This window comes from Oryctolagus cuniculus, chromosome 19 (assembly GCF_051225735.1).
Source record: "Oryctolagus cuniculus isolate XC-2025 breed Fujian yellow rabbit chromosome 19, ASM5122573v1, whole genome shotgun sequence".
NCBI classification, from domain to species: Eukaryota; Metazoa; Chordata; class Mammalia; order Lagomorpha; family Leporidae; genus Oryctolagus; species Oryctolagus cuniculus.
Genome location: NC_142885.1, coordinates 26,740,932 through 26,753,735, shown reverse-complemented (window position 1 = coordinate 26,753,735; position 12,804 = coordinate 26,740,932). Strand labels below are relative to the sequence as shown.

The following is a 12,804-nucleotide window of genomic DNA, read 5'->3' as shown; positions in this document are numbered from 1 at the left end:
CACTGTGCCAGGGCCCTGCTGCCACGGGCATGCAGGGCTTCCAGGACTACATCGACAAGCACTGCCAGAGCGCTGTGGTGCCAGTGGAGCTGCAGAAGCTGGCCCAGGGCAGCTTGGTGGGCGGTGGGTGGCAGCAGCCCCCACAGACCCTGCTTTGCTTGCCTGTGAATGCGAATGACTGCCTGAATTGCCTATACAGCGCTTCTACACTGACTGGGTTAGCGGCAGCCAGTGGAGCCACATGCTCAGCTACCTAGAGGTGCTGGCCAAGGCCTACTCTAGGGGCAACATCGAGCTGCTGGTGTTCTTCAATGGCATGCTGGAGAAGATGCAGCTGCAGGAGTGGATCAAGTGGCAGGGAAATGAGTGCCAGATGGTGCAGCAGATCATAAGCTGCCACCCAAGGTCTGGTTCCTGCTGCCCCTCTGCATGGCCCACTGCATCTGCCTGGTGCTCATCCGCTTCCATGTCAAGGTCGCACAGAGCATTGAGGATAACCATCAGGAGGTGATTGGCTTCTGCAGAGAGAATGGCTTCCATGGCCTGGTGGCATAAGACTCTCACTATGCCCTGTGCAACATCCCTTGTTACTTCAGCGCCCATGCTCTCAAACTGAGCTGCAAGGGAAAGAGCCTTACCATGAGCCAGTACCTGATGTACGATATTGCCAAGCAGCTAGACCTGAATCCAAACCGTTTTGTGTTTTTGCTTCTCTGCTAGGAAATCACATTCTACCTGATGAGGATCTGGCATCATTTCATTGGAATCTGCTAGGTCCTGAACATCCACTAGCCTCACTAAAGGTCCAGGCCCAGCAGCTGGTCTTGCCACCCTGTGACGTAGTGAGCACAGCTGTCTCCGACTACATCCACAACATTCAGGACAGCTCTGACCTGGATGCCATAGCTAAAGATGTTTTCCAGCACTAATAGTCTAGAGCAGGTGACAAAGTTACTTGATTTAAGAGAGCAATTAGATATTACTCAGCAACTACTAAGCCTGTGTCATTTCACCCACCACATTACTTAGACGGACCAAATCCAAAATTTCTTGTGATGCTGCTGCCCTATGTTCCCCTCAGATGCTCAACATTCCACAGACCTCTATGCAAGTGAAGCCCATGGCCCCACAGGTGCCTGGCCCAGGGGGCACCCCGGGCCAGGGATCATACCCCTATGGTCTGGACAGGAGCGGGAAGGCCCTGGTGGAACAGAACAGCTACAGCAACATTCTGCATGAGGGGAAGCATATGCTGCTGTATGAGTGCTCCTCACCCATTAATCCAGCCCAGGGTGGCAGCCCCAACCATGTGGATTCTACCTACTTCCCTAGTTCTTCCACTTCATCGTCTTCAGACAGTGATGAGGGCAGTGCAGGGGCAACAAACCACATCAGCGGGAATAAGATTGGCTGGGAGAAGACAGGAAGCCATGCAGAGCCTCAGGCATGGGGGGATGCAGGAGACCAAAGGCAGAAAGTTCACCCACTGCCTCTTCAGGAAGCCAGACAGTGTAATGCAAAGGGAGTCAGATGGGCACAGTCCAGCTGAACCTGTGGCTCCTGTTGATGCCCACCAGGAACCACATGGACATCACTACCCCTCCCCTGCCCCTATTGCACCTGAGGTGCTAAGAGTGGCTGAGCACAGGCACAAGAAGGGGCTGATGTACCCCTGCATCTTCCATGTCATGACCAAGGGTGAAATCAAAATTGCTGTTTCTATTGAAAATGAAGCCAACAAAGACCTGCCTCTGGCCACCCTTCTCTATAGGCCAGTTCATCAGTATGTTTACAGAGTCCTGTTAAGCTTGGCAGAAAGCAGAAAAAAAAACTGAGAGACTTGCTTTTAGAAAGAACAGACTTCCATCAGAATTCTCACCGGTGATCATTAAGGGATGGGCAGCTTAGAAAGGGAAGTCTCCTCAAACTCCAGAACTGATGGAAGCCCTGGCCTTCAGGGAATGTACCTGCCCTACTTGAAGAGGCTTTGGCTGGGCAAGGCAGTGGAGGACAAGAACCGCAGGATGAGGGCCTTCCTGCCTGCATGCGGTCAAACACTCCTGCCATGCTGAACCCTGCCAAAGTGCCCACCCACCTCATGGTGCTCTGCTGTGTCTTGCAGTATATGGTGCAGTGGCCAGGAGCTTGAATACTGCAGCATCAGGAACTAAATGCCTTCCTGGCCCAGTCGCTGTTCCCCAAGCTCTATGAGCCAGATCAGCTACAGGAGCTCAAGATTGAGAACCTTGACCCCCAAGGGATTCAACTGTCAGCTCTCTTCATGAGTGGGGTGGACATGGTGCTATTCATAAATGACGCGTGTGGACAGCCCATCCCCTGGGAGCACTATTGTCCACGGATGTATTTTGATGGGAAGCTCTTCCAGTCCAAGCTCCTCAAAGCCAGCCAGGATATGTTTATTGTGCCAGTACCAGGCTTTTTATATATAATATATAACCACCCTGTGGTATGTCTTGAAATATGGTATTATCCTTGTTGTTTAAAATTGTTTCATATATTTGGGGTCTCATGTTTACATGAATTCAAGCATCATTTTTCCTGTAGATTTATAATATCACAATTGATTTTAACATTACCATGGTTTGTATTATGACACTGCAATGAAAGTTTATCACAATATATTATGACCGCAGAGATTTTTTGATTATAATTCAATGATGGTTCATGATATCAGAATTGATATGATATCACAATAGTGGTTTTATACATCACTATCATGGTTTAGGACACCATAATTATGAATAAACAATGGAAAGCTTATGACACCACAATTATTTTATTACATCACAACTGAATATGACATCACAATGTTAGGTTTATTTATTACATCAGAATATATATATATATTTTTTTTACTTTCAAACTTTTATTTAATGAATATAAATTTCCAAAGCACAGCTTATGGATTACAATGGCTTCCCCCCCATAACGTCCCTCCTACCCGCAACCCTCCCCTTTCCCACTCCCTCTCCCCTTCCATTCACATCAAGATTCATTTTCATTTCTCTTTATATAGAGATCAGTTTAGCATACATTAAGTAAAGATTTCAACAGTTTGCTCCCACACAGAAACATAAAGTGAAAAATACTGTTTGAGTACTAGTTAGAGCATTAAATCTCAATGTACAGCACACTAAGGACAAAGATCCTACATGAGGAGTAAGTGCACAGTGACTCCTGTTGCTGACTTAACAAATTGACACTCTTGTTTATGGCCTCAGTAATCACCCTAGGCTCTTGTCATGAGCTGCCAAGGCTATGGAAGCCCCCTGAGTTCACTGACTCTCATCATATTTAGACAAGGCCATGGTCAAAGTGGAAGTTCTCTCTTCCCTTCAGAGAAAGGTACCTCCTTCTTTGATGACCCATTCTTTCCACTGGGATCTCACAGAGATCTTTCATTTAGGTCTTCTTTTTTTTTCCCCCAGAGTGTCTTGGCTTTCCATGCCTGAAATACTCTCATGGGCATTTCAGCCGGATCCGCATGCCTTAAGGGCTGATTCTGAGGCCAGAGTGTTGTTTAGGACATTTGCCATTCTATGGGTCTGCTGTGTATCTCACTTCCCATGTTGGACCATTCTCTCCCTTTTTTATTCTATCAGCTAGTATTTGCAGACACTATTCTTGTTTATGTGATCCCTTTGGTTCTTAGTCCTATCATTATGATCAATTGTGAACAGAACTTGATCACTGGGACTAGTGAGATGGCATTGGTACATGCCACCTTGATGGGACTGAATTGGAATCCCCTGGTATGTTTCTAACTCTACCATTTGAGGTAAGTCAGCTTGAGCATGTCCCGAATTGCACATCTCTTCCCTCTCTTATTCCCACTCTTATATTTCACAGTGATCACTTTTCAGTTAAGTTTCAGCACTTAAGAAGAATTGTGTATTGATTATAGTATTCAACCAAAAGTATTAAGTAGAACAAACAAAAAAAAAATACTAAGAGGGATAACATATCAAGTTGCTCATCAACAGTCAGGGTGAGGGCTGATCAAGTCACCATTTCTCCTAGTGTTCATTTCACTTTAACAGGTTTCCTTTTTGGTGCTCAGTTAGTTGTCACCTATCAAGGAGAACAAGTGGTATTTGTCCCTTTGGGATTGGCTTATTACACTCAGCATAATGTTTTCCAAATTCCTAACAGGGAGCACTTTTCAGTTAAAATTTAAACACCTAAAATAATTGTGTGTTAATTACAGAGTTCAACCAATGGTACTAGAACAAAAAAAAATACTAAAATGGATAAAGTATTACATTGTACGTCAACAGTCAGGACAAGAGCTGATCAAGTCACTGTTTCTCATAGTGTCCATTTCATTTCAACAAGTTTCCCCCTTGGTGCTCAGTTAGTAGTCGCCGATCAGGGAGAACATATGATATTTGTCCCTTTGCGACTGGCTCAATTCACTCAGCATGATGTTTTCCAAATTCCTCCATCTTGTTGAAAATGACAGGGTTTCATTGTTTTTGACTGCTGTATAGTATTCTATGGAGTACATGTTCCATAATTTCTTTATCCAGTCTACTCTTGATGGGAATTTGGGTTGGTTCCAGGTCTTAGCTATTGTGAATTGAGCTGCAATAAACATTAAGGTGCAGACAGCTTGTTTGTTTGCCAATTTCATTTCCTTTGGGTAAATTCCAAGGAGTGGGATGACTGGGTTGTATGGTAGGGTTATCTTCAGATTTCTGAGGAATGTCCAGAATGACTTCCATAGTGGCTTTACCAGTTTGCATTCCCACCAACAGTGGGTTAGTGTCCCTTTTTCCCCACATCCTCACCAGCATCTGTTGTTGGTAGATTTCTGCATGTGAGCCATTCTAACCGGGGTGAGGTGAAACCTCATTGTGCTTTTGATTTGCATTTCCCTGATTGCTAGTGATCTTGAACATTTTTTCATGTGCCTGTTGGCCATTTGGATTTCCTCTTTTGAAAAATGTCTATTGAGGTCCTTGGCCCATCTCTTAAGTGGGTTGTTTGTTTTCATGTTGTGGAGTTTCTTGATCTCTTTGTAGATTCTGGTTATTAACCCTTTATCTGTTGCATAGTTTGCAAATATTTTTTCCCATTCTGTCAGTTGTCTCTTCACTCTCCTGACTGTTTCTTTTGCTGTACAGAAACTTCTCAATTTGATGCAATCCCAATAGTTGATTTTGGCTTTGACTGCCTGTGCTTCTGGGGTGTTTTCCAAGAAGTCATTGCCGGTACCTATATCTTGCAGGGTTTTTCCAATGCTCTCTAATAATTTGATGGTGTCAGGTCATAGATTTAAGTCTTTAATCCAGGTTGATTGAATTTTTGTGTAAGGTGAAAGGAAGGGGTCTCGCTTCATGATTCTGCACGTGGAAATCCAGTTTTCCCAGCACCATTTATTGAATAGACTGTCCTTACTCCAGGGATTGGTTTTGGATCCTTGATCAAATATAAGTTGGCTGTAGATGTTTGGGTTGATTTCTGGTGTTTCTATTCTGTTCCATTGATCTATCCATCTGTTTCTGTACCAGTACCGTGCTGTTTTGATAACAACTGCCCTGTAGTATATCCTCAAATCTGGTATTGTGATGCCTCTGGCTTTGTTTTTGTTGTACAAGAATGCTTTAACTATTCTAGGTCTCCTGTGACTCCATATGAATTTCAGCATCATTTTTTCTAGATCTGAGAAGAAGGTCTTCGGTATCTTGATTGGTATTGCATTGAATCTATAAATTGCTTTTGGGAGAATGGACATTTTGATGATATTGATCTTCCAATCCATGAGCATGGAAGATTTTTCATTTCTTGGTATCCTCTTCTATTTCTTTCTTTAAGGTTTTGTAATTTTCATCATAGAGATCTTGAACATCCTTGGTTAAGTTTATTCCAAGGCATTTGATCGTTTTTGTAGCTATTGTAAATGGGATTGATCTTAGAAGTTCTTCCTCAGCCATGGCATTGCCTGTGTATACAAAGGCTGTTGATTTTTGTGCATTGATTTTATACCCTGCTACTTTGCCAAAATCTTCTATGAGTTCCAATAATCTCTTAGTAGAGTTCTTTGGGTCCCCTAAATAAAGAATCATAGCATCTGCAAAGAGGGATAGTATGAGTTCTTCCTTCCCAATTTGTATCCCTTTAATTTATTTTTCTTGCCTAACAGCTCTGGCTAGAACTTCCAGAACTATATGGATTAGCAGTGGTGAGAGTGGGCATCCCTGTCTGGTACCAGATCTCAGTGGAAATGCTTCCAGCTTTTCCCCATTCAATAGGATGTTGGCTGTGGGTTTTTCATAGATTGCTTTGATTGTATTGAGGAATGTTCCTTCCAAACCCAGTTTGCTTAGAGTTTTCATCATGAAAGGGTGTTATATTTTATCGAATGCTTTCTCGGCGTCTATTGAGATAATCATATGGTTTTTCTTCTGCAGTCTGTTAATGTGAACATTGATCCATCTCTGCATACCAGGGATAAATCACAATTGCTCTGGGAGGATGATCTTACTGATGTGTTGTTGCATTCTATTGTCCAGAATTTTATTGAGGATTTTTGCGTCTATGTTCATCAGGGATATTGGTCTCTAATTCTCTTTCAATGCTGCATCTTTTTCAGGCTTAGGAATTAAGGTGATGCTGACTTCATAGAAAGAATTTGGGAGGATTCCCTCTTTTTTCGATTGTTTTGAATAGTTTGAGAAGAATTTGAGTTAGTTCTTCTTTAAATGTCTGGTAGAATTCAGCAGTGAATCCATCTGGTCCTGGGCGTTTCTTTGTTGGGAGGGCCTTTATTACTGTTTCAATTTCTGTATCAGTTATGGGTCTGTTTAGGTTTTCTATGTCTTCCTGGCTCAATTTAGGAAGGTTGCATGTGTCCAGGAATCTATCCATTTCTGATAGGTTTCCCTGTTTGCTGGCATACAAGTCCTTGTAGTAATTTCTGATGATTCTTTTTATTTCTGTGGTGTCTGTTTTTACATTTCCTTTTTCATCTCTGATTTTATTGATTTGGGTTTTTTCTCTTCTTTTTTTAGTTAGTTGGGCCAATGGGGTGTCAATTTTGTTTATTTTTTCAAGACACCAGCTCCTTGTTTGGCTGATTTTTTGTAATGTTTTTTGGATTCAATCCTGTTGATTTCTTCTCTGATTTTAATTATTTTTCTTCTCCTACTAGATTTGGGTCTGGTTTGCTGCAGATTTTCTAGATCCTTGAGATGAACTGAAAGCTCATCTATTTGGTGCCTTTCCAATTTCTTGATGTAGGCACCTATTGCTATAAACTTTCCTCTTAACTGTTTTTGCTGTATCCCATTTGTTTTGGTATGTTGTGCTGTTATACTCATTTACTTCCAGAAGATTTTTGATTTCTCTTTTGATTTATTCTATGACCCAGCGTTCATTCAGGAGCATGTTGTTAAATCTTCATGTGTTTGCATATGCCCTAGGGATTCCTGAGTTGCTAATTTCCAACTTCATTCCCCTATGGTCTGAGAAGCTTCATGGTATGATTCTAATTCTTTTGAATTTGCTGAGACTTGCTTTATGGCCTAGTATGTGATCAATCCTAGAGAAGGTTCCATGTACTGCTGAGAAGAATGTAAATTCTTTAAGTGTAGGATGAAAAGTTCCATAGATATCTGTTAGATCCATTTGGGGTGTAGTGTCGTTTAAGGTTTAGGTCATCACAGTGCTCAGTTTATGTCAATGATAAGTTTATGAGTTCAGTTCTTTTGTGTGTTCATTATAAATGGTTTATTATATGACAAAGTTTTGCATATTGCATCTAACTTAGTTTATGACATCAAAAATGTTTTTATGACTTCACATTATGGTATCACAATGGTTTTCTATCATCACAATTGGCTAAAATATCACAATGATGGTTAATACATCAAAATTGATGTCATCATTTTTTTACTTCAAATTTGATTATGATATTACAATGGTTGGTTTATGACAATGATAATTTGTGGCATCTCAACATTAGTTTATGACTACAATGTACTATGACATCACAATTGAATAGGGCATCACAATGGTATTATGGCACCACAATTGACTTTGATATTGCAATGATGGTTATGGTATCAAAATTGATTATGATGCCAAAATGGTTTTTATAACAACACAATACATTATGACATCATAGAGGTAGTTTTATGTCATCAGAATGGTGGTTTATCACAAAATGATTTTCACATCAAAATTTTTATTATAATCCAATGGTGTTTAATGATATCAATATTGATGATTTCACGATGGTTCCTTGGTTTATGACATCGCAACATATTGTGATGGCACAATAGGGCATGATATTATTTTTATGGCAGCACAATTGACAAAGATGGCACAATGGTTTATGATATGATAATGTTGTTTTATCACATAACAACTGATTATGGCTACACAGACTATCATGGTTTATGACAACCACATTGATTGTGATGGCAGTGTTTGGTCATTGTAGCTCAGTTCATAATAGCTAAGATATGGAATAAACACAGGTGTCCATCAACTAAAGACTATATAAATAAATTATTTTTATATACACTATGGAATACTACACAGTGATTTAAAATAATGCAACAAAATGGATGAAACTGGAAACCATTATACTTAATGAAATAAGCCAGCCACAAGAGGACAAATACCATATTTTCTCCCTGATCTGTGGAAACTAATAGAGTACCTAAAAGGTAATCTATAGAAGTGAAGTTGCCACTTTTAGATGCAATGGTTTTAAACAGCTCTTGTCACAATTGTTTGGAGATAATTTTTTCATACTATTTGTAGAACTCTTATATATTGTAGGGTTAATCTTATGAGTATAAAGTTGAGGGGCTGGTGCTGTGGTGCAGTATGCTAATCCTCCACCTGCAGCACCAGCATCCCCTATGGGCACCAGTTCTAGTCCCAGCTGCTCCTTTTTCCAATCCAGTGTCTCTGCTATGGCTATGGCCTGGGGCTTCGGATTGGTCCAGCTCTGATCACTGCAGCCATTTGGGGAGTGAACCAGTGGACAGAAGACCTTTCTCTCTGTTTCTCCCACAAACTGTTTGTAACTCTATCTCTCAAATAAATACAAATTTAAAAAAAACAAATAGATCTTTGCAAAAAATAAGAATAAGAATAGGAGAGAGAGGAGGAAGAAGTGTGGGAATGTGGGTGTGAGGGAGGGTGGAGGGTAAGGTTGTAAGAATCACATTACAGTGTTTTATGACAATAAAATGGTCATTTATGACATCAAAATTGATTATGATGGCATGAGGTAGCTTTATGTCATCACAATTTGACTATGGCAACAAAAACGTAGCTTTATGATATTAGAAGGGTGGCTTATCCAAACTAATAGACTGATATAACAATTTTAAAAAAAATATTTATTTTGACACTCTTGTCTACGGTGATTACTGATGCCATAAACAAGAGTGTCAATTTGTTAAGTCAACAACAGGAGTCACTGTGCACTTACTCCTCATGTAGAATCTCTGTCCTTAATGTGCTGTACATTGTGATTTTTTTAACTTTTATTTAAAGAATATGAATTTCCAAAGTACGACTTATGTATTACAATGGCTTCCCCACCATACCGTCCCTCCCACCCACAACCCTCCCCTTTCCCACTCCCTCTCCCCTTCCATTCACATCAAGATTCATTTTCAAATATCTTAATATACAGAAGATCAGCTTAGTATACATTAAGTAAGGAATTCAACAGTTTGCTCCCACACAGAAACATAAAGTGAAAAATAATAGATGATTTTTTAAATGATGATGAAATCAGATCAGACTTATTGTCATGTTTAATCCCAGTGAGAGTCAAGTTGGGAATTGATAATTTCTTTTTTTTTTTTACAGAGGATCAGTTTAGTATGCATTAAGTAAAGATTTCAACAGTTTGCACCCCCATAGAAACACAAAGTGAAATATATTGTTTGAGTACTCGTTATAGCATTAAATCTCAATGCACAGCACATTAAGGACAGAGATCCTACATGAGGAGTAAGTGCACAGTGACTCCTGTTGTTGACTTTACCAATTGACACTCCTGTCTATGGCATCAGATATCTCCCTATGCTCCAGTCATGAGTTTCCAAGGCTATGGAAGCCCTCTGAGTTCTCCGACTCTTATCTTGTTTATACAAGGTCATAGTCAAAGTGGAGGTTCTCTCCTCCCTTCAGAGAAAGGTACCTCCTTCTTTGAAGACCTGTTCTTTCCACTGGGATCTCACTCACAGAGATCTTTTTGCCAGAGTGTCTTGGCTTTCCATGCCTGAAATACTCTCATGGGCTTTTCAGCCAGATCCGAGTGCTTTAGGGCTGATTCTGAGGCCAGAGTGCTATTTAGGACATCTGCCATTCTATGAGTTGCTGAATATCTCACTTCCCATGTTGAATTCTGCACAGCCATGCCGTGCGGTATTACATTGTGATTTAATGCTATAACTAGTACTCAAACAGTAGTTTTCACTTTGTGTTTCTATGTGGGTGCAAACTGTTGAAATCTTTACTTAATATATGCTAAACTGATCTTCTGTATATAAAGAGAATCGAAAATGAATCTTGATGTGAATGGAAGGGGAGAGGGAGTGGGAAAGGGGAGGGTTGCTGGTAGGAGGGAATTTATAGGGGGGGGTGACGCCATTGTAATCCATAAGCTGTACTTTGGAAATTTATATTCATTAAATAAAAGTTAAAAAATATTTATTTAATTTTTTGAAAGGCAGAAGTAGAGAAGGATATTCATTCCCTCAAGTGGCTAAAATGGCCAAAGCTGTATGAGTTTGAAGACAGGAGCCAGGAGCTTTATCCTGGTCTCTCACATGGGAACAGGGACTGAGGACTTGGACTGTCCTCTGCTGCCTTCCCAAGCTCATTAGCAGAGAGACAGATTGGAACTGGGGCAACCAGGATTTGAACCAGTGCCCATATGAAACGTTGTCTTGCCACATGGCAATTTAATCCATTATGCTACAATGCCTGCCTCCACAATTTTTTCTATGATAATGCAAAGAAAGTATATGCCATCAAAATTAGTTATTATGGAACACTTGATAAAATCACAACTGATTCACAAAGACAGTTTTATGATAGAAGAATGGTGGGCTTTTTTAAAGATTTTAATTATTTGAGAGGTAGAGTTATAGACAGTGAGAGGGAGAGACAGAGAGAAAGGTCTTCCATCCACTGGGTCACTCCCCAAATGACTGCAATTCCAGCTGATCTGAAGCCAGAAGCCAGGAGCTTCTTCCAGTCTCCCATGTGGTTGTAGGGGCCCAAGGACTTGAGCCATCTTCCACTGCCTTCCCAGGCCATAGCAGAGAGCTGGATTGGAAGAGGAGCAGCCAGGATTCTAATGGGCACCCATATGGGATGCCGGCACCACAGGAAGATGATTAACACACTGTGTCATAGCGCCAGTCCTCAGAGTGGTGTTTTATCACTTAACATTTTATTTCAACATTACTTTTTTTGACAAAGCAAGGGTATTTGTGACATCAAATTTTATTATGACACAATGTGTGATGATTTAACAAAAAATTTTATGAAAGAAAAATGGTAGCTTTATTACATCAAAATTGATTATGACAAAACAATGTTATGACAATGACATATTAAGGGTATGTTTCTGATATCAGAATGTATGATACTATATTATTATGGCAATATAAAGGGGTTTATTACATTCAAATTGATTATATGGTATAATGTTTATGACATCACAACTAATTATGGCATCAGAAACATTTTTAATATCAGAATTGATTATGATAGAATGTTAGGTTGATATCAGAATGGTAGATAATAACATAAAAATTGATAACAGTTTCACAATGTGTCTTATGACAATATCATGATGACACCAAAGTTTATGAAAGAACAATGGTAGGTTTATGATATCACAATTTGTTACAATAGCACATTGGTATGTTTATACTATCAGAACTATAATTGATCATGTATCAACTGGTTATGACAACATAATGTTTTTTGATAATACAATGGCAGTTTATGATTTCAAAATTCATTATGATGTCATAAAATTTGGATTATGACATCACAAATTATTAGGACTTCACAATGGTAGGTTTATGATATCAGAATGAATGTTTATCAGAAGTCAATCAATTATAACATCAAAATTAACTATGATTTCACAATGTGGATTATTGAATCACAATCATTTAGGACACCAAAATGGTAAGTTTATAATATCAAAATTTATTATGACATCACGACCATATCAAAATTGGTATCATATCACAGTAGTAAATTTATGAATTCATTAATTATGACATCACAATATATGAGATATGACAACAGATTTGTTGACATCACAATCACAAATGCAAAATTATGGTATCAGAATGACAGCTTATCACAAACCAATAGATTATATCATGATGTTTTATGACAATAAAGGTGGTACATGACATCAATATTGGTATGAAGGCAGAAAAGATTATATCACTTTTGATGATGATATCACAAATGTAGGTTTATGATATCAGAATGGTTTTTTACTCAGATCATTTGATTATACTACAATGTTATTATGACAATATAATGTTGATCTATGACATCACAATTTCTTATGATGGCATATTGTTTTCATTATGATAACACCATTGATTATGATATCAATGACAGGATCATGATAACAGAAATGAGGTTTAACATAACAAACATAATCTTCCAATGTGTTAAATGAAAATACAACAGTGGTTTATGACATCAAAATTGGTAGATGTAGCAAGATGATTGGTTTATAACATCACAATTTTTATGATGGCACAATGGTAG

General features: G+C 39.3%; 1 pseudogene; it reads left to right on the top strand.

Annotated features, from left to right (window-relative positions):
- The first annotated feature begins 29 nt into the window (after positions 1 to 29).
- Positions 30 to 12,804, top strand: part of LOC149120436 (constitutive coactivator of PPAR-gamma-like protein 1 pseudogene) — a 52,522-nt pseudogene continuing 39,747 nt past the window's right edge.